This window comes from Mytilus californianus, unplaced genomic scaffold (assembly GCF_021869535.1).
Source record: "Mytilus californianus isolate M0D057914Y unplaced genomic scaffold, xbMytCali1.0.p SCAF_10, whole genome shotgun sequence".
In the NCBI taxonomy this organism is placed as follows: domain Eukaryota; kingdom Metazoa; phylum Mollusca; class Bivalvia; order Mytilida; family Mytilidae; genus Mytilus; species Mytilus californianus.
Genome location: NW_026262582.1, coordinates 62,291,490 through 62,315,665, shown reverse-complemented (window position 1 = coordinate 62,315,665; position 24,176 = coordinate 62,291,490). Strand labels below are relative to the sequence as shown.

Here is a 24,176-nt window from a genome sequence, read left to right as displayed (position 1 = left end):
TTTGGAAAAAGAACTACGGATCTAAGAAACTGCAACTCACGGAGGACTCATGACATTATTTGAGTGTTCACAACTTGGATAGTTTTATAGTTAAAATTCATACCTAAAAAAAAATGCAAGGCATTAAGAGAACTAACTTAAGTGCACAAACCTTTAAAACTTACCAAAGTGTAGTAACAGAAATGGATTAAGAGGGACCATGGGGCCTGCTCCCTCCTTTTATGGAGCTATATGTATGGTTAATGCAGATGGATGATTCGATCCCCCCTGTTTTTGAAATCCTGGATCCCCAACTGAGTAACTCAGTAGGTTTGATGTTAAAATCGAATCTACTTGAACAACAATTATGTTTGAATAACAGGTTCAGTTTTGTCTATATATTGTCCTGATCTAAGGAGCTGTTGGTAAAGGTCAAATGTGATGTCAGGGGACAATTCTTGAATAATATTGAAGGTCTATATTAAAATTTGACACTATGACCCACATTTTGTACATGAATGACTGGTTACATAACTTATACATAAATATTGGACTGTTAGATAGACCTTCGAAACCCAGCCACCATCTTTATAGGTTTCAAGATTTTATGCATAATGAATCAAGCTCGGTTAATTTAGTCAACCATCTGACTTTTAGTTTTTTTATGTTGTGCTGTTACACCACTGTTTAGGATAAAGTTCTCACAATATACAAATAAGGAGAAATGGTAGAATTGCCCATGAGACAAAGAGTTTATTACTGCCACATTCTTTAGTTGTTTGTCCAAAGCCTTAGTAGATCTTAGTAGTCTATAATTGTTGGTTGCCATAATATTTTTTTAATGTCGATCATTAGCTTCAATCAAGTCATTAGTTTTCTCTGATGTATTTTTTCAAGTTTTTTTTCTCTGGCTGTAAAAATACAGCTTACTATATTTGGTATGAATTTTTTCTCATATTTTAAGGCTGTGAGGTATTGGAGGGGGGGGGGGGGGGTCTTCCTATATGAAGGTTACATATATGCAGAGACAATGCCGATTGAATTCATTTTTTTGAATGTCAAAAATATCAATGGGGGTGTAATTTCAGATAGGTTAAATATATCAATGGTTAGAAATTTATATGTACATGGTTTATAAATGTGAATTAATGGTTCCATGTGGATAACATCTAAATAACATGTCACAGATTGTATTTAGATAGCTGGGAAATATTAAAAATGGGTTGAATTGTCTTATGAAATATATGTATAGGTATATCAATATAATGGGGGATGGTTTTTAAACCCCAGCCAAACGCTGTACCAAAGTTTATATGTTGACAGAGGCGGATTAAGAGGGGGCCCAGGAAGCCCCTTTCCCCCCCCCCTTTTTTTGGGAAAATTTGGTTGATTATGTAGGGAATGAGTGGAGCGGGCCCCCTCTTTAGCAGTCAGTGGCCCCCCCCCTTTTGAAATTTTTTCTGGATCCGCCACTGGTTGAGAGATCCCTGTGCTGTATGATATTCTATATTTGTATGCATCCTTTTAACATTGACATTTCCTTTGTTGGATAGTGGTCTCATTGGCTGTCATATACCAAAGGTCCTTATTTTATATTTAAAAGAAAAAAAATTGCAAAAACAGGTCATTTTACCCAGTAATTAAGTTATGGCAATACACTCTTAAACATTCATTTTTAGCCATCATGTTGGCTTACATACATAGTTGACCTATTATTCATTATAATTGAGATACTGACCTATTTGTGTCTTAAAAGGGTTCTGTATCGCTCCAATAGAATTTTTGCATAAAATTGAATATTTTGCAATAAGAATAATTATGATTGTTTCTGGGCAATTAAGTCCTTAATACAGTTGAATGCTAATTTTGGCCATGTCAACTGATTGGAAAAAAATAATCCTGATTGTATTTTTTGCTATTTCAATCTACTGTAGTTTCAACAAATAAACTGTTAACACAGAGATATGTCTCGCCTATCTGTTATTTTGATAATGCAAATGTTGAAATTAAAATAGCAATACTTTAACATGTAAGTTATGCAAATATTCAGTCAATGAACCATGACTGAAGGTACAGGGCTAAACAATCTCCATGGAAATGAGATGTGCCAATGCTAATACAGCTGAAAACCAAATACCATTGACTTTTCACAAGTCGTTCCCTTTAAACAAACCTAAACACAAACAGTAACTTGTAAACTAAGCAAAAGTTTACAGTCAATAAAACCATGACTGAGGGGTAAAGACCAAATATTCTCCATGGAAATGAGATGTGCTAATGCTTATACAACTGCATACCAATTATCACTGACCTACCACTAACAGTTCCCCTTAAACTGACCTAATCACAAACTAATACATGAAAACTAAGCAAAAGTTTCAAAGTCAATAGACCATGAATGAGGGGGTGGGGCCAAAAATTCTCTATAGAAATGAGATATGCCAATGCTTATACAACTGCATACCAAATATCATTGACCTACCACTAGTGGTTCCCCATAAACTGACCTAATCACAAACTAATACATTTAAACTAAGCAAAGTTTCAAAGTCAATAGACCTTGACTGAGGGGGTGGGGCCAAATTATCTCCATTGTAATGAGATGTGCCAATGCTAATTCAACTGCATACCAAATATCATTGGCCTACCACTAGTGGTTCCCCATAAACTGACCTAATCACTAACTAATACATGTAAACTGCGAGTACTCTCAGATCTGTACTTAGTGTCTTTTTGTTGTTTGGATGTACAACTACCCGGCCACGTCCATTGTATTTGTATTTTATCCATCTGATGAGTTAAGCCTCTTTCAACTGATTTTTATAGTTCATTCTTATATTGTACAGTTATACCACTGTCCCAGGTTAGGGGGTCGAGGGCTGGGATCCCGCTAACATGTTTAACCCCGCCACATTCTGTATGTATGTGCCTGTCCCAAATCAGGAGCCTGTAATTCAGTGGTTGTCGTTTGTTTATATGTTACATATTTGTTATTCGTTCATTTTTTGTACATAAATTAGGCCGTTAGTTTTCTCGTTTGAATTGTTTTACATAAAAACTTTGAGAAAATAACAAGGATTTTACAAGATTTTCAAATATGGCTTTTTAAACTATATGTTATAAAATTATGAAAAGAAAAGTAGGGCTTAGTGGGCAAAATGTTTTAATGGCACTACATGGATAAAACCAGAGGATTCCGAATATCTGACAAAAATTCAAAAACAAGAGGAGCGAACATCTGAAATGTCTGGCCTGCTTTAAAAATACTATTTATAATTTATTTTATGCTGATAGTTTTGGGTCATGTTCAGATAAACCAAGCCAGAAAGACACCTTACAATCATTACAAACACCCGGGGGGGGAGTGTTACTTCCTATATTTTTTAGTGGTACGAGTGTGGATCGAGCAAAACAGGGTCGCTTTTTCATCGATGCCCTGTTGGTTAGAACAGGGTCCCTTTTCATGTCCTGCTGGTTAGAACAGGGTCGCTTTTCATGTCCTGCTGGTTAGATCAGGGTCCCTTTTCATGTCCTGCTGGTAAGAACAGGGTCGCTTTTCATGTCCTGCTGGTTAGAACAGGGTCCCTTTTCATGTCCTGCTGGTTAGAACAGGGTCACTTTTTCATGCCCTCCTGGTGAGAACAGGGTCTTACAGGGCCTTTTTTTAAACAAAGTATTTGACTAGACCAGGATCGCTTATTTAACTGTTTAAGATACAGTCTAGAACCCGGGTCTAGAACAGCATCTATTCTACATTTTCTTGAGCGTGTCTAGAACAGGGTATGTTTTTCAATATTTCTGTTTAGAACAGGGTATATTTTTCAATGTTTTCTGGTTAGAACAGGGTATGATTTGACAAGTGCTGTCGGTACAGTTATACCAGAAAGGATAGTCAGTAACCCCACCCGGGCAAACACCAAATATAGTTGACCTATTGCTTTATTAAATATAGTATACAAGAAACAGACCAATTAATATATATAATTAAATCATGAATACTAGACATCGATAAAAGAACCACGAAAATGAGGAAATCTGCCAGATATGTACACCTTACAATCATTCCATACATAATTTACACCAATGCATAGGAACTATTTTGTTTTAAATATGTACTACTTTCCACTTTCCAGTATGTTCATTTTTTTAATCGGGCCCGATTGGAATGCATCTTGCAATGTATTCCACTCAAACCGCTGCTAGGTGTTATCTTAAACTTGCAGTGCAAGTGAGGCAATTTGTGTTTGCTCTGTGTTGAAGTCCTCACTGTGACTGAGATAACGAAAAACAATTTAAGCTCTCTTCCTTAGACTTTCCCAGGTTAGGGGAGGGTTGAGCCCTTGTTAAACCCTGCCACATTCTTTAAGTGCCTGTGACGGTCAGGAACCTGTAGTTCTATTGCTGTTGTTGGTTCATGTCTCATATTTGTTTTTCACAAATAGTTTTGTTATAAATTAGGTCGTTTGAATTGTTTCATATTTTTCATGTCAGGGCCTTTTAAAGCAGACTACACGGTCTGGGTTTTTCTCACTGCTGAAGGCTGTACTATTGCCTATAATGCTTACACCCACTTCATTTGAACTTTAGTTGATAGTTGTCTCATTGACAATCATACCATATCTCCTTATTTTCATATTAACCAGGAAAACTTAACATTCAGACAAAGAAAATGAAGTCAAGGTCAGATAAAACCTGCCAGACTGACATGTACACCTTACAATCATTCCATACACCAAATAAAGTTGAACTTCTGCTTACAGTATCTGGGAAGCAGATCAAAACATGTGACTTTCACCTTGATCAATGAGGTTGATGTCAGGTGAACCCTGTCTGAAGAACATATAGACATTGCCATGACCCATATCAAATCCTATTACTCATCACTGAGAAATTCAAATAAAAAAAAATCTTTTTTTAAGCAGTTGCTGAACCATGAAAATAAAATCAAGGACAAGACATGTGACAGACGGAAACTTCCAAACATATGGCATCTGTCTGTATTAATGGTATGATTAAATCCTCCAAGCCTATCAATTTCTGAAAAAAACAAAAACATTTTATACAAACATCCTTAATAACAGAGAATAACCAGAAAAATTTGCATCACATATTATTTTAATACTGAATGGAATTCAAATGTTAAAAGTTAGAGTTAACAAAGACATTCAAAATCACAATATTGCAGAATTTAAGACACTGTTATACACAGTATAAATATATACCGAGATGATAGGTTTTATCTCAAAACATCTAAAATTGAAAGAATTCTACTTCCATTTAAACATTCAAACTTTAAGGGCATTTAACAATTCAAAATATACCCACTTTTTACACCACCCTTAATGTTTATTATCTAGAACTCTGCAATTTTGTTTTCATATTATTTTTTTTTTTTTTTTTTTTTTACAGAGCTCTAGATAATAAAAATATTGGATGTCTAAGGTTAGAGGTATAAGCAAAGACATTGCAAATCTAAGACACTGTTAAGGTGAAATATACAGAGAAGATAGGTTTTGTCTCCAATATCTAATAATAAAAAAATTCTGCTTCCAATTAAACATATTAACTTCAAAGCCATTTTCAATACCCAAGAAAAATGTACAGCTTGAAAAAAACATTTTTTAAAATACACTAATGAAAGGATAAAACTTATCCAACACAAATCATTTACCAATAAATATCTCTTGTATTTAATTTCGTAAATATATTGGGGAGGGAGAGAATTCAAAATATAAAAAATATAACCACTTTTTACACCACCCTTAATGTTTATTATCTAGAACTCTATTTACAATTTTGTCATTTTTTTTTACAGAGCTCTAGATAATAAAAATATTGGATGTCTAAGGTTAGAGGTATAAGCAAAGACAATCAAAATAAGAATATTGCAAATTAATGACACTTTTAGAGTGTAATAAATGGAGAAGAATAGGTTTTGTCTCCAAATATCTAAAATCAAAACAATTGTACGTCCAATTAAACATTCTGACTTTAAAGTTTTAAATTTCATAAATACATTGGTGTAAAAAAGAAAATTTAAAATATGCCCACTTTTTACACCACCCTTAATGTTTATTATCTAGAACTGTTTAAAATTTGTTTTCATATTATTTTTTACATTTTTTTTTTAAACAGAGCTCTAGATAATAAAAATATCAGATGTCTAAGGTTAGACACATCAACACAAGCCATGAGTTTGGTTGAAGACAAATTTATCAGTTGCAATAATTGTTCTTTATTTCTCCCCACTCATCATCATAAGTATTCTCCCTCTCCCACTCTGACCATTCTACATCTTTCTCTCTCTCCCACTGACCATATACAATTATGAAATTTCAGTCATATATTTTCATTGCCAAGAATATTTTGTCTCTGAAGTGTTCATTGTTCAACTATGCTGATGATCTGTTAAGCTTGTTATAAGTTCATCAGTTGAGTCAGTTAGAGACCTAACCTCTGAGATGGTGATGAAGCAGCTGTTATGTCGATTATTGCTCTTGTTTATTTCAAAGTGTTGATAGTTTCGTCTACCCTTTACTCTATGAGTTAATCTTTCTCTTTCCTTATTCTATGTGGTCTGTTTTTACCCTTTACTCTACGAGTTAACTCTTTCTCTTTTCTTATTCTAGGTGGTCTGTTTTTCTTATGTATTATTACCTTTCAGATGTTTCCAAGTTCATCAGTTCAAAGTTCATCAGTTCAACTGTTCCTCCTCACTACAAACAACAATTTAATTAGTTAATTCAATTGGATAACAAAAATTTCAAAAGAATATGGGACCAGCACTTGAATTTTGAACAAAAAGGTTTTAGAGCAATAATGGAGAGCAGTTCAGTACTATTCTGAAAACTATGTCACTACCATTGAAATATTTTCCCCGATTTAGGTCCCAAGCAGGCTTAGATTAAAAATTCTCAAAACAGCGTAGTTTTGTTCTAATTTCAGATATGAATACAAAAAAGTGAGGTATACGGACAAAAACTAAAAATAACCAAAATACATCGACAATTATTTCATTCTTTTGACGTCTAATAATCTTTTCATAAAAATTTGGTCTCTTTATTAAAAAATACAGTTGATACCTCCAGTTGGAGTCATGTTACCATAATTGCACATATAATGTTCAAGTTGACCATAGGGGGCATCTTGACATTGTTATTAAGTATAAACATTTCAGTTCATAGGTGAATACTCTACAGCAACTGTAATGATGAAGAACAACAATAAAAGTAGTTACTTTAATCAACTGGTTATTTCCAGTACATCATGTTCATAAGTTGACTGAGTGAAACAGTTTTTAAGCAGCTCTGTCACATTGCCAACCGAGAAAGATATATTTGTAAACTTCCACATCATTTGGTCTCTGGTGGAGAGTTGTCTCATCGGCAATCAAACCACATCTTCTTTTTATTAGAACATTGTGACATCAGATGGACAGATATTTAATTCGTTAAGGAAGTAAGAGTACCAACCTTGTATGAGGTGAGATCCTGCTCCTATGTTTTACTCCCATCAAATAATTCTGCTGGTATGATACTTGTAGCACGATTTGTCGTACATCTGAAACACAGAAAATATGTCTTAGTATTTTGGATCATCTGCATGAACAATATTTATTTATACTTTAAATTATACCTTTAAGAATTTTACAGTATTCTGAAAACATTGAGAATACCCTTACAATATTAGAAACAACTTGAGCTTATTATTTGGTCCAATACATCTCACATTTACCCCAGTAGTACTTTTTTATCAATCCGATCAAATTTGCAAAACAGAATGACAGAATTACAAGAAACTACTAGGTATTTTGAAAATTGACTTTTTTTTGTTTTGAATATTATTATTAATCCGATCAAATTTGTAAAACAGATTGACACAATTTCAAGAAATTACTAGGTATTTTCAAAAAATTTTGTTTTTGTTTTGAATATTAAAAGCATATGCTGGCTTCCATTAGAGTGCTGTACAAGGCTTCCAAAACGGTCATATATTCCGGACATTTGTATAATGTCCGGTAAAAGTCCGGCTGGGCAAAGCACGAAACGGTCATCTACTTTTTAGTTTTCAAGGCTTTCTTATGAGACGGTCATTTTAACATAATTAGCGATCTTTTTGACCCAACCTTTTGCCTTTAACAGCCACACATTTCCGGTCATAAAAGTGACATGATCATTAAGTACTATCAAAACAACCCCTACTTTAATACCTTTTCATTTTAATCAAGGCTAATTAGTTGTCGAACAGCTGCAATTTACCTGTTCAATTGACAGGTAAACTATTTTGAACCGGACATTGATCGGTCTATTCAAAGTTATTTTCTTATATTTCACCATCTAATTAATTTAGTCAAATAGATTTAAATTATCAGAAATACATTTTCAAATATGATTTGATGAAAAAATTAAAAAGGTGAAAATGAAAAATCGTCAAAACCACGTTGTTTGAACCAGAGACATGTCTCTGTTTGAACTAGTACAAGTGTGCGCATGTGCGCAGGTGTGAAATTTAATTATGCATCCTAATTTCTTCAAACAATACTTAAATTGTCATTGATGCCTTTATCTCACGTTTATTTCGAATATTTTCTTTAAGAAATAACGTAGAATGAGCTACTTACTCATTCATGCTTTGCAAACGTACACGGAATTTACGTATCCGTCTCTGGTCCATGTTTTACCATTGTCAAGACAACATCAGGTATTTTAAAAACGAAAGTAAAGTGTTTGACAACGTTATTTTGCACAAATAAAGAGTTTAAGGCAGATATAAGTACGCTAATGTTGCACACTTCGAATGATGCACTGCCAATTTAACAGTTTACGTCAGAACTTCGAATTTGAATCAAAGAAAGTTTAAATTAAATAATATCGTTTTTTTTTAATGTCAATCATTGGGATGGCCAACTCGGCAACTGATTACCATAATTGCCTTTTGTTTATTTAGTCTTTAGAGATTAAAATCGGGATAGTATATAAAATGTCCGGCTGGCTAAAAATAATTTTGGAAGCCCTGGTGCTGTACAATGGTTCCAATTCCATATTAATTCATATCAGGTGATTGTATGCATCACAATCAACCCACCAGATTCCTTAAGGTAAACACTTACCATTAATTTATCAGAATATTCTTCATAAGTCTAATATCAATATTGTGATGGATCCTTGATATGAGATGTCCAGCATAAATTTTAAGAATTTCTCCTTTCAGGTTGAACATTGAAATCTGGAATATAAAAATAATTCATATTTATGAATTGGCAGTCACATACTTCACATGAAATAATCATTTAAATTAAAACTATTTAATTAAGATTTTTGTATGTTTTTTTTTTAAATTTTATAAGAAGAAGATAATCAAACTAATTGATTTCATTTGGTCACTGCTATATAGATTTCTCCATTGTCAATCCTACCACATCATCTTAATGTCATAGCTAATATGACATTATTGTTAAATACATTTTTTTTCCTTTTCTATCAATATATCTATGGCTGTTATTACCCTCCATCAGTGTTATTCAATAAATGATTGTAAGAAGATTCTCATTTTGCAAAGAATTCTCTCAGTTGTATGCTTGGTACAGTTGTTACTTTTAAGCTTTTTTCAAGTACTCACTTGTATTTTTCTTTCACAATTTGATAAATTATTTCCCCTTGTTAGCATTCAATTATTATTTTTTTACTTTGTAAAAAGTTCTGGCTGATTTTACAAATAACCAACAAATCAAAATAACATGCTGCCTTACAATAGATTCTAATGAAATATTAAGCTATTATTTTTATAGGCATTTTCAATGTTTTCAACTGAGGAAATATCAATGTCTTCATCTAAGGAAATGAATTGTCAAAAAGTATTTATTGGCAGTTTTGATATAACTTTTCTTTTTGATACTAAGTATCTATATCAAGTCATATAAATTTCATAATTCTTCATGTTCATCAATAAAAAAGAAAACCAGAAAAAATTACAAAACATTATCAAAAATATATTAGCCACGAAAAATTTACCTTCCATAAATTTAAATATTCAAGAAGCATCATAAATCAGGAACAAGAAAATCATAAAATAAATACACACTAACAGGTTTGGCCATTAAAATTCAAAATTTAAATTCTGTGCAAATAATACACTTTTTACAGACTTGAACTATATCAATACCTTGTGTTTTTCTTGAGAAAATGTCAGAATATGTAATGAACTGGAAATCTAATCAACTATGTGTTCTGGATAATTTCATTGCAAAAGGAAACTCTGTCTGTCTTCTGAACACTTCATTGCAACTTAGGAACATCTGTTTGTGCTATTAGAACATCTGTCTTCACTATAGAACATTATGTAGGAACATGTCTGCACTATAAGACATTATGTAGGAACATGTCTTCACTATAGAACAATATGTAGGAATATGTCTTCACTATAAGACATTATGTAGGAACATGTCTTCACTATAGAACAATATGTAGGAATATGTCTTCACTATAAGACATTATGTAGGAACATGTCTTCACTATAGAACAATATGTATGAACATGTCTTCACTATGGAACATTATGTAGGAACATGTCTTCACTATAGAACAATATGTATGAACATGTCTTCACTATGGAACATTATGTAGGAACATGTCTTCACTATGGAACATTATGTAGGAACATGTCTTCACTATAGAACATTATGAAGGAACATGTCTTCACTTTAGAACATCTGTCTTCATTAATGTTATTATACAAGTCCATAATTTTATTTTAATAGCTATTTAACTTTTAGCTTGAGTGTGCCAGTTGTCTGACTGTACATAATCCACCAATCTCATAGAAAACCTTTTAGTATTTCTGTCTTTTGTCTCTTTAGATATCATTGAAAACTTTTGTTGGATCTTTCTTGATATAAAAAAGTCAGTTTCTACACAGAGCTATATTTTATTGTCCTCAATTGCCATGACAATCATTGAAGACTGAATATAGACTTCTCAAATAAACACAGTTCTAAAGTTTCACAATTTTCCAAGACTTCACAATACACATTTTTATAAATTATACAGTGCACTATTCATAATAATAAACAAAATTTTAAATATGCCTACTTTTTACAACATCCTCAATGTTTATTATCTAGAACTCTGTTTACAAACGATTTTGTTTTCATATTTTTTGGTATTTTTTTTTTTATTCATATTTTTTTACAGAGCTCTAAATAATAAAAATATCAGATTTTAAAGGTTAGAGGCAAAGTCATTCTAAATCAGAATATTGCAAAATTTTAATGTTAGTTGATTTTCTCATTGTTGAAGTCCATACAGTAACATGCAACTTCATTTGGTCTCTGTAGGATAGTTGTCTCGCATCTCTTCATTTCATAACAAATCAATTTGTAGGTTCTATAAAGTGGGCCGATGACGAAGGTAAGGGAAATTTTTACTGCCAACTGAGAGGAGGATATGTTGGACAGAAATTAAGCCTTGCAACAGGCCACCTACTGACCCCTCAAAGACTTGTGGCAAGGGTTCTTTAACGTGCAGAGTGGCACTGTCCCTACACATAGGAACTATACTTTTTAAATTGCCATTCCAATTTTTATTTGTTTTAAACATGATAACTTTAGAAGACTTTAAAACGGGGGTCATAAAAAATATTACAATAATCCCACCTTTTACACCACCCTCAATGTTTATTATCTAGAACTCTGTTTACAAACAATTTTGTTTTCATATTATTTTTTGGTATTTTCATTTTTTATATATTTTTTTAACAGAGCTCTAGATAATAAAAATATCAGATGTTAAAGGTTAGAGGTATTAACAAAGTCATTCTAATTCAGAATATTGCAAAATTTTAATGTTAGTTGATTTTCTCATTGTTGAAGTCCATACAGTAACATGCAACTTCATTTGGTCTCTGTAGGATAGTTGTTTCGCATCTCTTCTTTTCATAACAAATCAATTTGTAGGTTCTATAAAGTGGGCCGATGACGAAGGTAAGGGAAATTTTGACTGCCAACTGAGAGGACATGTTGGGCAGAAATTAAGCCTTGCAACAGGCCACCTACTGACCCCTCAAAGACTTGTGGCAAGGGTTCTTTAACGTGCAGAGTGGCACTGTCCCTACACATAGGAACTATACTTTTTAAATTGCCATTCCAATTTTTGTTTGTTTTAAACATGATAACTTTAGAAGACTTTAAAGCGGGGGTCATAAAAAATATTACAATAATCCCACCTTTTACACCACCCTCAATGTTTATTATCTAGAACTCTGTTTACAAACAATTTTGTTTTCATATATTATTTTTTGGTATTTTCTTTTTTGATATTTTTTTGATATTTTTTTTTACAGAGCTCTAGATAATAAAAATATCAGATGTTAAAGGTTAGAGGTATTAATAAAGTCATTCTAATTCAGAATATTGCAAAATTTTAATGTTAGTTGATTTTCTCATTGTTGAAGTCCATACAGTAACATGCAACTTCATTTAGTCTCTGTAGGATAGTTGTCTCACATCTCTTCATTTCATAACAAATCAATTTGTAGGTTCTATAAAGTGGGCCAATGATGAAGGTAAGGGAAATTTTGACTGCCAACTGAGAGGAGGATATGTTGGGACAGAAATTAAGCCTTGCAACAGGCCACCTACTGACCAGGCCTCAAAGACTTGTGGCAAGGGTTCTTTAACGTGCAGAGTGGCACTGTCCCTACACATAGAAACTATATACTTTTTAAATTGCCATTCCAATTTTTGTTTGTTTTAAACATGATAACTTTAGAAGACTTTAAAGCGGGGGTCATAAAAAATATTACAATAATCCCACCTTTTACACCACCCTCAATGTTTATTATCTAGAACTCTGTTTACAAACAATTTTGTTTTCATATTATTTTTTGGTATTTTCATTTTTTATATTTTTTTTTGTATATTTTTTTACAGAGCTCTAGATAATAAAACTATCGGATGTTAAAGGTTAGAGGTATTAACAAAGTCATTCTAATTCAGAATATTGCAAAATTTTAATGTTGGATGATTTTCTCATTGTTGAAGTCCATACAGTAACCTATTTTACATCAACATCATGTGGTCTCTGTAGGATAGTAATGTCTCACATCTCTTCTTTTCATAACAAATCAATTTGTAGGTTCTATAAAGTGGGCCGATGATGAAGGTAAGGGAAATTTTGACTGCCAACTGAGAAGAGATATGTTGGACAGAAATTAAGCCTTGCAACAGGCCACCTACTGACCCCTCAAAGACTTGTGGCAAGGGTTCTTTAACGTGCAGAGTGGCACTGTCCCTACACATAGGAACTATACTTTTTAAATTGCCATTCCAATTTTTGTTTGTTTTAAACATGATAACTTTAGAAGACTTTAAGGCGGGGGTCATAAAAAATATTACAATAATCCCACCTTTTACACCACCCTCAATGTTTATTATCTAGAACTCTGTTTACAAACAATTTTGTTATCATATTATTTTTTGGTATTTTCATTTTTTATATATTTTTTTAATATTTTTTTTACAGAGCTCTAGATAATAAAAATATCGGATGTTAAAGGTTAGAGGTATTAACAAAGTCATTCTAATTCAGAATATTGCAAAATTTTAATGTTGGTTGATTTTCTCATTGTTGAAGTCCATACAGTAACCTATTTTAAATCATCATTTGGTCTCTGTAGGATAGTAATGTCTCACATCTCTTCATTTCATAACCAATCAATTTGTAGGTTCTATAAAGTGGGCCGATGATGAAGGTAAGGGAAATTTTGACTGCCAACTGAGAGGAGGATATGTTGGACAGAAATTAAGCCTTGCAACAAGGCCACCTACTGACCCCTCAAAGACTTGTGGCAAGGGTTCTTTAACGTGCAGAGTGGCACTGTCCCTACACATAGGAACTATATACTTTTTAAATTGCCATTCCAATTTTTGTTTGTTTTAAAAATGATAACTTTAGAAGACTTTAAAGCGGGGGTCATAAAAAATATTACAATAATCCCACCTTTTACACCACCCTCAATGTTTATTATCTAGAACTCTGTTTACAAACAATTTTGTTTTCATATAATTTTTGGGTATTTTCATTTTATATATTTTTTATTTATATTTTTTTACAGAGCTCTAGATAACAAGAAATGATTGTAACAGGATGCTGTTACGAAGTCTCCCAAACGAAGCTCCCATAATTCGTAATTCCCAGTGTAGCCTGACATTGGACAAAGTCCAGTGAAAATTGGTTTGGTCCAGTAAAGTTAGTGCATTAGTGATGCCTGGGGACTAACCCTGTAAATCATTCAAATCATCTTGGCATGACAAACCAGAATATATATGGTTGAGGGGTGGGGATCTCGACCATTTACAAGATACTAGAACATTGGGGGTGGGGGGAACCCCTGGGGACTGACCCTATACATCATTCAAATGTTCGAGAAACGACGAACAGGAATATATATGGTCTAGGGGTGGGGATCTCGACCATTAACAAGATATTAGAACATTGGGGGTTGGGGGAACCCAGTGGGGACTGACTGTATACGTCATTCAAATGTTCGAGACATGATGAACAGGAATATATATGGTTTAGGGGTGGGGATCTCGACCATTTACAAGATATTAGAACTTTCTCAAATGGCAGGAGGTGGGGATGACCCCTGGGGACTAACCCTGTATATCATTCAAACCATCTTGGTATGACAAACCAGAATATATATGGTTTAGGGGTGGGGATCTTGACCACTTACAAGATATTAGAACTTTCTTAAATAGCAGGGGGTGGGGGTGACCCCTGGGGACTAACCCTGTATATCATTCAAACCATCTTGGTATGACAAACCAGAATATATATGGTTTAGGGGTGGGGATCTTGACCACTTACAAGATATTAGAACTTTCTTAAATAGAAGGGGCTGGGGGTGACCCCTGGGGACTAACCCTGTATATCATTCAAACCATCTTCGCATGACAAACCAGAATATATATGGTTTAGGGGTGGGGATCTTAACCACACATTAGAACTTTCTTAAATGGCAGGGGGTGAGGGTGACCCCTGAGGACTAACCCTGTATTTCATTTGATGTGCTTTATCATGACAAACCAGAATATATATGGTTTAGGGGTGGGGATCTCGACCATTTACAAGATATTAGAACTTTCTCAAATGGCAGGGGGTCGGGATGACCCCTGGGGACTAACCCTGTATATCATTCAAACCATCTTAGCATGACAAACCAGAATATATATGGTTTAGGTGTGGGGATCTTGACCACTTACAAGATATTAGAACTTTCTTAAATGGCATGGGGTGGGGGTGACCCCTGGGGACTAACCCTGTATTTCATTTCATGTGCTTTATCATGACAAACCAGAATATATATGGTTTAGGGGTGGGGATCTCGACCATTTACAAGATATTAGAACTTTCTCAAATGGCAGGGGGTGGGGATGACCCATGGGGACTAACCCTGTATATCATTCAAACCATCTTAGCATGACAAACCAGAATATATATGGTTTAGGGGTGGGGATCTTGACCACTAACAAGGTATTAGAACTTTCTTAAATGGCAGGGGGTGGGGATGACCCCTGGGGACTAACCCTGTATTTCATTAAATGGGTTTTATCATTTAGAACATTTTCAATTAAAAAGATTGTGTCTATCACAAACGGTTTTCAATTTATAATCATTTGAAAATTTTAAAAAATAAAATCCCATAGGGTTCTATAGTAAAACCCTCTTTTCTTTTTGCCCCTCAAAGTACCCCTTTATAAACCCCATTGCACAAACAAAACCCTGATTGCACCACTAGACATGTTAGTCTAACATATTGTGAAACCCTAAGTTAATCTGACAAGCGGTTTTGGAGAACGGGTGCGGACAAGTTCAAATTTAAAAGCGGCGGAAGAGGAAGAGGAAGAGGAAGAAGAATAATAATAATAATAAGAACTGAGCAAAAACAATAAGTCTTCCCAAACTTCGTTTGGGAGACTTAATAAAAATATCGGATATTAAAGGTTGGAGGTATTATCAAAGTCATTCTAATTCAGAATATTGCAAAATTTTAATGTTGGTTGATTTTCTCATTGTTGAAGTCCATACAGTATCATGCAACTTCATTTGGTCTCTGTAGGTTAATTGTCTTGCATCTTTTCATTTCATAACAAATCAATTTGTAGGTTCTATAAAGTGGGCCTATGATGAAGGTAAGGGAAATTTTGACTGCCAACTGAGAGGAGGATATGTTGGGACAGAAATTAAGCCTTGCAACAGGCCACCTACTGACCCCTCAAAGACTTGTGGCAAGGGTTCTTTAACGCGCAGAGTGGCACTGTCCCTACATAGGAACTATATACTTTTTAAATTGCCATTCCAATTTTTGTTTGTTTTAAAAATCATAACTTTAGAAGACTTTAAGGCGGGGGTCATAAAAAATATTACAATAATCCCACCTTTTACACCACCCTCAATGTTTATTATCTAGAACTCTGTTTACAAACAATTTTGTTATCATATTATTTTTTGGTATTTTCATTTTTTATATTTTTTTTTGTATATTTTTTTACAGAGCTCTAGATAATAAAACTATCGGATGTTAAAGGTTAGAGGTATTAACAAAGTCATTCTAATTCAGAATATTGCAAAATTTTAATGTTGGTTGATTTTCTCATTGTTGAAGTCCATACAGTATCATGCAACTTCATTTGGTCTCTGTAGGTTAATTGTCTTGCATCTTTTCATTTCATAACAAATCAATGTGTAGGTTCTATAAAGTGGGCCTATGATGAAGGTAAGGGAAATTTTGACTGCCAACTGAGAGGAGGATATGTTGGGCAGTAATTAAGCCTTGCAACAGGCCACCTACTGACCCCACAAAGAGTTGTGGCAAGGGTTCTTTAACATGCAGAGTGGCAATGTCCCTACACATAGGAACTATACTTTTTAAATTGCCATTCCAATTTTTGTTTGCTTTAAATATGATAACATAAGACGACTTTAAGGTGGGGGTCATAAAAAATATTACAATAATCCCACCTTTTACACCACCCTCAATGTTTATTATCTAGAACTCTGTTTACAAACAATTTTGTTTTCATATATTATTTTTTGGTATTTTCTTTTTTGATATTTTTTTGATATTTTTTTTTACAGAGCTCTAGATAATAAAAATATCGGATGTTAAAGGTTAGAGGTATTAACAAAGTCATTCTAATTCAGAATATTGCAAAATTTTAATGTTGGTTGATTTTCTCATTGTTGAAGTCCATACAGTAACCTATTTTAAATCATCATTTGGTCTCTATAGGATAGTTGTCTCGCATCTCTTCATTTCATAACAAATTAATTTGTAGGTTCTATAAAGTGGGCCTATGATGAAGGTAAGGGAAATTTTGACTGCCAACTGAGAGGAGGATATGTTGGACAGAAATTGAGCCTTGCAACAGGCCACCTACTGACCCCTCAAAGACTTGTGGCAAGGGTTCTTTAACGTGCAGAGTGGCACTGTCCCTACACATAGGAACTATACTTTTTAAATTGCCATTCCAATTTTTGTTTGTTTTAAACATAATAACTTTAGAAGACTTTAAAGCGGGGGTCATAAAAAATATTACAATAATCCTACCTTTTACACCACCCTCAATGTTTATTATCTAGAACTCTGTTTACAAACAATTTTTTGGTATTTTCATTTTTTATATTTTTTTTTGTATATTTTTTAACAGAGCTCTAGATAATAAAAATATCAGATGTTAAAGGTTAGAGGTATTAATAAAGTCATTCTAATTCAGAATATTGCAAAATTTTAATGTTAGTTGATTTTCTCATTGTTGAAGTCCATACAGTAACATGCAACTTCATTTGGTCTCTGTAGGATAGTTGTCTCAAATCTCTTCTTTTCATAACAAATCAATTTGTAGGTTCTATAAAGTGGGCTGATGATGAAGGTAAGGGAAATTTTGACTGCCAACTGAGAGGAGGATATGTGATATCTTGAAAAGACTTTAAGGTGGGGGTCATAAAAAATATTACAATAATCCCACCTTTTACACCACCCTCAATGTTTATTATCTAGAACTCTGTTTACAAACAATTTTGTTATCATATTATTTTTTGGTAATTTCATTTTTTATATATTTTTTTAATATTTTTTTTACAGAGCTCTAGATAATAAAAATATCGGATGTTAAAGGTTAGAGGTATTAACAAAGTCATTCTAATTCAGAATATTGCAAAATTTTAATGTTGGTTGATTTTCTCATTGTTGAAGTCCATACAGTAACCTATTTTAAATCATCATTTGGTCTCTATAGGATAGTTGTCTCGCATCTCTTCATTTCATAACAAATCAATTTGTAGGTTCTATAAAGTGGGCCTATGATGAAGGTAAGGGAAATTTTGACTGCCAACTGAGAGGAGGATATGTTGGACAGAAATTGAGCCTTGCAACAGGCCACCTACTGACCCCTCAAAGACTTGTGGCAAGGGTTCTTTAATGTGCAGAGTGGCACTGTCCCTACACATAGGAACTATATACTTTTTAAATTGCCATTCCAATTTTTGTTTGTTTTAAACATGATAACTTTAGAAGACTTTAAAGCGGGGGTCATAAAAAATATTACAATAATCCCACCTTTTACACCACCCTCAATGTTTATTATCTAGAACTCTGTTTACAAACAATTTTGTTATCATATTATTTTTTGGTATTTTCATTTTTTATATATTTTTTTAATATTTTTTTTACAGAGCTCTAGATAATAAAAATATCGGATGTTAAAGGTTAGAGGTATTAACAAAGTCATTCTAATTCAGAATATTGCAAAATTTTAATGTTAGTTGATTTTCTCATTGTTGAAGTCCATACAGTAACCTATTTTAAATCATCATTTGGTCTCTATAGGATAGATGTCTCGCATCTCTTCATTTCATAACAAATCAATTTGTAGGTTCTATAAAGTGGGCCTATGATGAAGGTAAGGGAAATTTTGACTGCCAACTGAGAGGAGGATATGTTGGACAGAAATTGAGCCTTGCAACAGGCCACCTACTGACCCCTCAAAGACTTGTGGCAAGGGTTCTTTAACGTGCAGAGTGGCACTGTCCCTACACATAGGAACTATACTTTTTAAATTGCCATTCCAATTTTTGTTTGTTTTAAACATGATAACTTTAGAAGACTTTAAAGCGGGGGTCATAAAAAATATTACAATAATCCCACCTTTTACACCACCCTCAATGTTTATTATCTAGAACTCTGTTTACAAACAATTTTGTTTTCATATAATTTTTGGGTATTTTCATTTTATATATTTTTTATTTATATTTTTTTACAGAGCTCTAGATAATAAAAATATCGGATATTAAAGGTTAGAGGTATTATCAAAGTCATTCTAATTCAGAATATTGCAAAATTTTAATGTTGGTTGATTTTCTCATTGTTGAAGTCCATACAGTATCATGCAACTTCATTTGGTCTCTGTAGGTTAATTGTCTTGCATCTTTTCATTTCATAACAAATCAATGTGTAGGTTCTATAAAGTGGGCCTATGACGAAGGTAAGGGAAATTTTGACTGCCAACTGAGAGGAGGATATGTTTGGACAGAAATTAAGCCTTGCAACAGGCCACCTACTGACCCCTCAAAGACTTGTGGCAAGGGTTCTTTAACGTGCAGAGTGGCACTGTCCCTACATAGGAACTATATACTTTTTAAATTGCCATTCCAATTTTTGATTGTTTTAAAAATTATAACTTAAGAAGACTTTAAGGCGGGGGTCATAAAAAATATTACAATAATCCCACTTTTACACCACCCTCAATGTTTATTATCTAGAACTCTGTTTACAAACGATTTTGTTTTCATATATATTTTTTTTTTTGGTATTTTCTTTTTTTATATTTTTTTTTATATTTTTTTTTACAGAGCTCTAGATAATAAAAATATCAGATGTTAAAGGTTAGAGGTATTAAAAAAGTCATTCTAATTCAGAATATTGCAAAATTTTAATGTTAGTTGATTTTCTCATTGTTGAAGTCCATACAGTAACATGCAACTTCATTTGGTCTCCGTAGGATAGTTGTCTCGCATCTCTTCATTTCATAACAAATCAATTTGTAGGTTCTATAAAGTGGGCCTATGATGAAGGTAAGGGAAATTTTGACTGCCAACTGAGAGGAGGATATGTTGGACAGAAATTAAGCCTTGCAACAGACCACCTACTGACCCCTCAAAGACTTGTGGCAAGGGTTCTTTAACGTGCAGAGTGGCACTGTCCCTACACATAGGAACTATATACTTTTTAAATTGCCATTCCAATTTTTGTTTGTTTTAAAAATGATAACTTTAGAAGACTTTAAGGCGGGGGTCATAAAAAATATTACAATAATCCCACCTTTTACACCACCCTCAATGTTTATTATCTAGAACTCTGTTTACAAACAATTTTGTTTTCATATTATTTTTTGGTATTTTCATTTTTTATATTTTTTTTACAGAGCTCTAGATAATAAAAATATCGGATGTTAAAGGTTAGAGGTATTAACAAAGTCATTCTAATTCAGAATATTGCAAAATTTTAATGTTGGATGATTTTCTCATTGTTGAAGTCCATACAGTAACCTATTTTACATCAACATCATTTGGTCTCTGTAGGATAGTAATGTCTCGCATCTCTTCATTTCATAACAAATCAATTTGTAGGTTCTATAAAGTGGGCCTATGATGAAGGTAAGGGAAATTTTGACTGCCAACTGAGAGGAGGATATGTTGGACAGAAATTAAGCCTTGCAACAGGCCACCTACTGACCCCTCAAAGACTTGTGGCAAGGGTTCTTTAACATGCAGAGTGGCACTGTCCCTACACATAGGAACTATATACTTTTTAAATTGCCATTCCAATTTTTGTTTGTTTTAAAAATGATAACTTTAGAAGACTTTAAGGCGGGGGTCATAAAAAATATTACAATAATCCCACCTTTTACACCACCCTCAATGTTTATTATCTAGAACTCTCTTTACAAACAATTTTGTTTTCATATTATTTTTTGGTATTTTCATTTTTGATATTTTTTTTGTATATATTTTTTGGTATTTTCATTTTTGATATTTTTTTTGTACATATTTTTTGGTATTTTCATTTTTTTCTATTTTTTTACAGAGCTCTAGATAATAACAATATCGGATGATAAAGGTTAGAGGTATTAACAAAGTCAATTTAATTCAGAATATTGCAAAATTTTAATGTTGGATGATTTTCTCATTGTTGAAGTCCATACAGTAACCTATTTTACATCAACATCATTTGGTCTCTGTAGGATAGTAATGTCTCACATCTCTTCATTTCATAACAAATCAATTTGTAGGTTCTATAAAGTGGGCCTATGATGAAGGTAAGGGAAATTTTGACTGCCAACTGAGAGGAGGATATGTTGGACAGAAATTAAGCCTTGCAACAGGCCACCTACTGACCAGGCCTCAAAGACTTGTGGCAAGGGTTCTTTAACGTGCAGAGTGGCACTGTCCCTACACATAGAAACTATATACTTTTTAAATTGCCATTCCAATTTTTGTTTGTTTTAAAAATTATAACTTTAGAAGACTTTAAGGTGGGGGTCATAAAAAATATTACAATAATCCCACCTTTTACACCACCCTCAATGTTTATTATCTAGAACTCTGTTTACAAACAATTTTGTTTTCATATATTATTTTTTGGTATTTTCATTTTTTATATTTTTTTTGATATTTTTTTTTTACAGAGCTCTAGATAATAAAAATATCAGATGTTAAAGGTTAGAGGTATTAACAAAGTCATTCTAATTCAGAATATTGCAAAATTTTAATGTCAGTTGATTTTCTCATTGTTGAAGTCCATACAGTAACATGCAACTTCATTTGGTCTCTGTAGGATAGTTGTCTCAAATCTCTTCTTTTCATAACAAATCAATGTGTAGGTTCTATAAAGTGGGCCGATGATGAAGGTAAGGGAAATTTTGACTGCCAACTGAGAGGAGGATATGTTGGACAGAAATTAAGCCTTGCAACAGGCCACCTACTGACCCCTCAAAGACTTGTGGCAAGGGTTCTTTAACGTGCAGAGTGGCACTGTCCCTACACATAGGAACTATACTTTTTAAATTGCCATTCCAATTTTTGTTTGTTTTAAACATGATAACTTTAGAAGACTTTAAAGCGGGGGTCATAAAAAATATTACAATAATCCCACCTTTTACACCACCCTCAATGTTTATTATCTAGAACTCTGTTTACAAACAATTTTGTTTTTATATAATTTTTGGGTATTTTCATTTTATATATTTTTTTTTTATATTTTTTTACAGAGCTCTAGATAATAAAAATATCGGATATTAAAGGTTAGAGGTATTATCAAAGTCATTCTAATTCAGAATATTGCAAAATTTTAATGTAAGTTGATTTTCTCATTGTTGAAGTCCATACAGTAACCTATTTTACATCAACATCATTTGGTCTCTGTAGGATAGTAATGTCTCACATCTCTTCATTTCATAACAAATCAATTTGTAGGTTCTATAAAGTGGGCCTATGATGAAGGTAAGGGAAATTTTTACTGCCAACTGAGAGGAGGATATGTTGGGACAGAAATTAAGCCTTGCAACAGGCCACCTACTGACCCCTCAAAGACTTGTGGCAAGGGTTCTTTAACGTGCAGAGTGGCACTGTCCCTACATAGGAACTATATACTTTTTAAATTGCCATTCCAATTTTGTTTGTTTTAAAAATGATAACTTTAGAAGACTTTAAGGCGGGGGTCATAAAAATATTACAATAATCCCACCTTTTACACCACCCTCAATGTTTATTATCTAGAACTCTGTTTACAAACAATTTTGTTATCATATTATTTTTTGGTATTTTCATTTTTTATATTTTTTTTTGTATATTTTTTTACAGAGCTCTAGATAATAAAACTATCGGATGTTAAAGGTTAGAGGTATTAACAAAGTCATTCTAATTCAGAATATTGCAAAATTTTAATGTTGGATGATTTTCTCATTGTTGAAGTCCATACAGTAACATGCAACTTCATTTGGTCTCTTTAGGATAGTTGTCTCGCATCTCTTCATTTCATAACAAATCAATTTGTAGGTTCTATAAAGTGGGCCTATGATGAAGGTAAGGGAAATTTTGACTGCCAACTGAGAGGAGGATATGTTGGACAGAAATTAAGCCTTGCAACAGGCCACCTACTGACCCCTCAAAGACTTGTGGCAAGGGTTTTTTAATGTGCAGAGTGGCACTGTCCCTACACATAGAAACTATACTTTTTAAATTGCCATTCCAATTTTTGTTTGTTTTAATCATGATAACTTTAGAAGATTTTAATTGATTGTTTTTGATTGTTGGTTGCTTAACGTCCAGTGGCAAATGTTTCATACATATTCAGGACGAGAACAAGTTAACAATAAATACAATAGGTAGGTTCTGTAATAGGGGCTTCCTGGATTAAGGTCGGAGAAATTTAGACTGCAACGGACGCCCCACTTTAGCAAGGGTTTTACTGCCGGTCGGAGGAAGACCAATGGTGACCATACTTCTATTCCCCAGTCACCCTTGGGGGTTAGAAGACTAAGGCGGGGGTCATAAAAAATGTTACAATAATCCCACCTTTTACACCACCCTCAATGTTTATTATCTAGAACTCTGTTTACAAACAATTTTGCTTTCATATTATTTTTTGGTATTTTCTTTTTTTATATTTTTTTACAGAGCTCTAGATAATAAAAATATCAGATGTTAAAGGTTAGAGGCAAATGCATTCTAATTCAGAATATTGCAAAATTTTAATGTTAGTGGATTTTCTCATTGTTGAAGTTCATACAGTAAAGTGCAACTTCATTTGGTCTCTGTAGGATAGTTGTCTCGCATCTCTTCATTTCATAACAAATCAATTTGTAGGTTCTATAAAGTGGGCCGATGATGAAGGTAGGGGAAATTTTGACTGCCAACTGAGAGGAGGATATGTTGGGGAGAAATTAAGCCTTGCAACAGGCCACCTACTGACCCCTCAAAGACTTGTGGCAAGGGTTCTTTAACATGCAGAGTGGCACTGTCCCTACACATAGACACTATACCGTAGTGCATAGTTCTGAATCTCGGTCAAGGTTTTACTATATTTTTGGTTTAAAGTTCTTAAATGATTGTATTGGGTTCTTGACTTTCCAATACTTTA

At 33.2% G+C, this 24,176-nt stretch overlaps 2 long non-coding RNA genes across 17 annotated transcripts; one reads left to right on the top strand and one right to left on the bottom strand.

Moving 5' to 3' along the window:
- Positions 1-5,076: 5,076 nt before the first annotated feature.
- Positions 5,077-23,701, bottom strand: LOC127718351 (uncharacterized). Of its 8 annotated transcripts, none has more exons than XR_007989758.1 (8): positions 23,022-23,122; positions 22,191-22,429; positions 20,013-20,939; positions 18,421-18,836; positions 10,141-12,608; positions 9,089-9,204; positions 7,452-7,539; positions 5,077-6,695 (listed from the first exon to the last, which is right to left on the bottom strand). It is a non-coding gene; the product is annotated as an uncharacterized LOC127718351 (long non-coding RNA). The 8 variants fall into 8 exon arrangements; XR_007989756.1 differs by lacking the exons at positions 18,421-18,836; positions 23,022-23,122 and adding exons at positions 13,206-13,619; positions 17,813-18,006 and having other exon boundaries at positions 20,358-20,939; positions 22,191-22,254; XR_007989761.1 differs by lacking the exons at positions 22,191-22,429; positions 23,022-23,122 and adding an exon at positions 23,612-23,701.
- LOC127718352 (uncharacterized) lies at positions 11,262-23,212 on the top strand. 9 transcript variants are annotated; one of them, XR_007989768.1, is made up of 7 exons: positions 11,262-11,383; positions 11,956-12,509; positions 13,109-13,135; positions 18,940-19,448; positions 20,038-20,665; positions 21,919-22,537; positions 23,120-23,212. It is a non-coding gene; the product is annotated as an uncharacterized LOC127718352 (long non-coding RNA). The 9 variants fall into 9 exon arrangements; XR_007989770.1 differs by lacking the exon at positions 18,940-19,448 and adding an exon at positions 17,344-17,883 and having other exon boundaries at positions 20,084-20,665; XR_007989767.1 differs by lacking the exon at positions 18,940-19,448 and having other exon boundaries at positions 19,522-20,665.
- Positions 23,702-24,176: the final 475 nt, after the last annotated feature.